Here is a 3,622-nt window from a genome sequence, read left to right on the forward strand (position 1 = left end):
AAGGAAATAATAAAATAGGGAAATTGAATCACCTAGGATCATATTTTTGTCTATGCAAGGTTATCCCCTCAGCTTTCCTAGGCATGAATATCCATCTGTAGTGGCTTTTGGATTACACTCTCTTTGAATATCTCATGGCATTTCTCTCCAATGATGGATTACTGACTTAATGATCATTCAAAAAATTATATATGAATTCAAAACTCAGAGTAATATCAAATAATCATCCCAAGAGACCCTACCTCAAATAGCAAGCCTTATTAATCACAGTTTAGGGCTAGATATGGTTATTATTATTTCTTTCATGTTGTTGCAATAATAAATAATAATAAAGTTTACCAGGCCTTTTAAAAAGAATTCACTCAAAATTCTTTTCTTCTTTGTTCCTTCTCTAATTTAAATTCATTCTGATATTAAAAAAAATCAATCATTAGAAATTTTAAAAATTATTAAGAAATTAAGAAAACAATTACTTAAAAATTAATGATAATTATGAAAATAAATCAAACATTAAATTATTAGAAATAATTGTTATAATAAAGTATTATAAATAACACTTAATAATAATTATATAATAAATTAAGAAAACAGTGATAATTATGAAAATAAAATAATAATTAAATTATCGTGAATAGTTGTTTAGATAATAAAATATTAATTATAAAAATAAAATAATAATTAAATTATCATGAATAGTTGTTTAGATAATAAAATATTAATCACAAACAATCATCAATAATTATTAGAATAAAAGCCATAATTAATTAAGCAAACAATTACTTCATTTACTTTTAAAAATGGAAGTAAATATTGGTGACCTTATCTTGAGCCCCCTATAACTGTATATTTGAGAACTCTGATCAGTCCAATGCACAGCCAAGTCTCTAGTACACCTATAAGGAAGATTTTTACCCCCTCCCCCGTGCTCCACCCTCAATAGAGAAGACACAAACACAAAGTGCAAGACATACATTTTCAGATGTGGCCATTGTGTGTATTTGTTTTGCTTGTTCCAGGATAGAGTTGATATCACCCCCATTTTCACCTTAACTAGGCGAGAATATTTTTATTGATTCAAAATTGTTAGCAAATCCTATATCCTTCCTTGCCTCAATCTAAGTCATTGTGTGAGAGCCTGGATTAAGTGCTAAGCAATTTTTGTAAAATGAAGAAGCTATCTCCAAATCACCATGAGTATAAGGATTCAAAAGGTATGGCAAGCATGACATTTCTTGCACTTCTCTGAGGAGCCTGTGGAAAATTCAGTTAGGTAAGGGAAGGGAAATATTAAAGAGAGTCTTTGTCCTTGTGTTTGCCTTGGAAGAACAGGAAGCAGGATTGATGAAAGTGTTGGGTTGTCTAGAAATGGCCCATAACTTTTCTTTGATGGTATAGATATGATAGTGTGTTGGCAATGTGAAGTTGGTGATTATGGGGATATAGCCTCTAATGGGGATTATGGAACAGTGTTTATGGTTTTGACTTGACTTTGATAGTGGGAATGTGAAAATATTATTAGTAGGTATGTGACAATGACTGATGGGGATATGAAAATGATGATGGTGGAGATCTGTCAATAAGGCTTTTGTGCTGATAGTAACCATATGACAATGTAGATTGTAAGAATGAATAAGTGAAGGAGTTAGAAATGTGACAATAATGCTTATGGGATTTTGACAGTATTGTTCATGACTTTTGAAAGTAAGGTGTTAAGGATGGAACGGTACCGATGGTTCTAATGTGATGATCAAGATAGCAGGAATGTGAATGCAATGGTAGTGATGTGAAATTGATGGTGGTAGAGATGATCATAGTCATATAAAAGAAAATAATAATAATGGCCAGTTTCTGAAGTCTTACCTATCAAGGTAAGGTATCTTACGTAGCCAATTAAAACCAGAATTGCATGGCGAGGGATTCTTCCCATTTCTCAGTCTTCTGTGTATTTATTGTTCAGCAGAATTCCCCAACACAGATCATCATAACTGCCAAATAGTCAGCTGTGCAAAATAGTAGATATAGTGCTTAAGTACAAATGGGAGACATGATTTTTTTAAATAAATACTTAAACACAAATTTATGGTCCTGCAAAAGAGCATTTAAACTAAATGGTCTAAGTTGATCTGCTTTCTTGGACCCACAGTAACTGTTATTTTCCCAAAAACCAATAGAATCAATATGCAGAATCATCATCAGTTCCACTGTGTGAATAATGGATCGCAATAATCGAGTCCCTTTTTCTAAGAGCTGTTCTTGGCTCTTCTACAAATATGATCTGGCCTGAATAAAAAAAGACAACAGGAATTTCTTGAAGGTCAATGGTCCAAAAATGCTAAATATGGTTAAGTATTCTACATGATCTATATTTACTGGTTCTGTTTTTAGTTAGGATCTTCTTAGATTACTTTCTTCAATTCATCATACAGGACAAGCACGAAAGCTCCACCCATGCCTCTCAGAACACTGGACCAAGCACCCTTGAAGAAAGCTTTGCCACCCTCATCTTTAGCGATTTTCCTCCAGCAGTCAATTGTACCAGTGTACATGATATCAGCTCCTTTGCGTCCAGACTGCATTATCATTTGCAGCCTTACGGTATCAAAAGGCTAGGAGACCACACCTGCTACAGCAGTCACTGTCTGTGCAATCATCCAGCTTAGCACAATGTGAGTGTTCTTTGGATCTGGGAGCATACCTTTTGCTATATCATAGATTCCAAAGTAGGCTGCTCTATAAATAATGATACCCTGAACTGAGACATTAAAACCTTGATACAAGCCACGAATTCCATCAGACTTGGTGATTTTCACGAGGCTTTCTCCCAGGCCTTTGAATTCTCCTTCAGTGCCAGACTTCCCAACATCAGCTGCCAAGCGGGTTCTTGCAAATTCCAAGGGATAGACAAAGCAGAGAGAAGTGGCTCCAGCTGCACCACCAGAGGCAAGATTGCCAGCAAAATACCTCCAAAATTGTGTGTGTTTGTCCACTCCTCCCAAAAACACCTGCTTATACTTATCCTTAAAGACAAAGTTAAGGGCCTGGGTGGGGAAATATCTGATGACATTTGCTAAGTTGCCCCACCAGAAAGAAAGCATCCCTTGTTCCTTTGGAATTCAGACTATACAGTCCATAATGCCTTTGTACTGCTTATCTGCAGCAATTTGTTTACTTGCGTGCTGCACCTGCAACAGCAGCTTGACTCTCTCCATGGGGGCCACCGCGGTCTTGGAGATGGCGGCGGTGATGCCACCGGCCAAGAAGTCCTTGGCGAAGGAGATGGCCTGTTCCATCATGGTTGCGGCAGGAGAAGGAGCTGGAGTTAGGAGGAGAAAGCCAGCGAGAGAGGGTGGAAAGCCGGAGAAGTCGTTGCCGCCTGCACAGCCACTCGCTACAGCTCGGAGTGAAAGGCCTTCCCATTTCTCAGGAAAGATATGGCAGATTAATTGTGGAATACATTTTCAGACATGTCAGTGTGTTTTTTGTGTTTGGCTCAACTTGGTACAAGATAGAGATTTAGAGCAAAGTAGGAAAAAATGTAATGTACATGATAACAACAATTACCTTGGAAAACAAGTAAAAAGGGAGTAAGAATCATTAGATTTTTTTTGAAAAACATAATTTT

At 36.3% G+C, this 3,622-nt stretch overlaps 1 pseudogene; it reads right to left on the reverse strand.

Moving 5' to 3' along the window:
* Positions 1–2,396: 2,396 nt before the first annotated feature.
* On the reverse strand, positions 2,397–3,293 carry LOC141497871 (ADP/ATP translocase 3-like; annotated as a pseudogene).
* Positions 3,294–3,622: the final 329 nt, after the last annotated feature.

This window comes from Macrotis lagotis, chromosome X (assembly GCF_037893015.1).
Source record: "Macrotis lagotis isolate mMagLag1 chromosome X, bilby.v1.9.chrom.fasta, whole genome shotgun sequence".
Classification (NCBI taxonomy): Eukaryota; Metazoa; Chordata; class Mammalia; order Peramelemorphia; family Peramelidae; genus Macrotis; species Macrotis lagotis.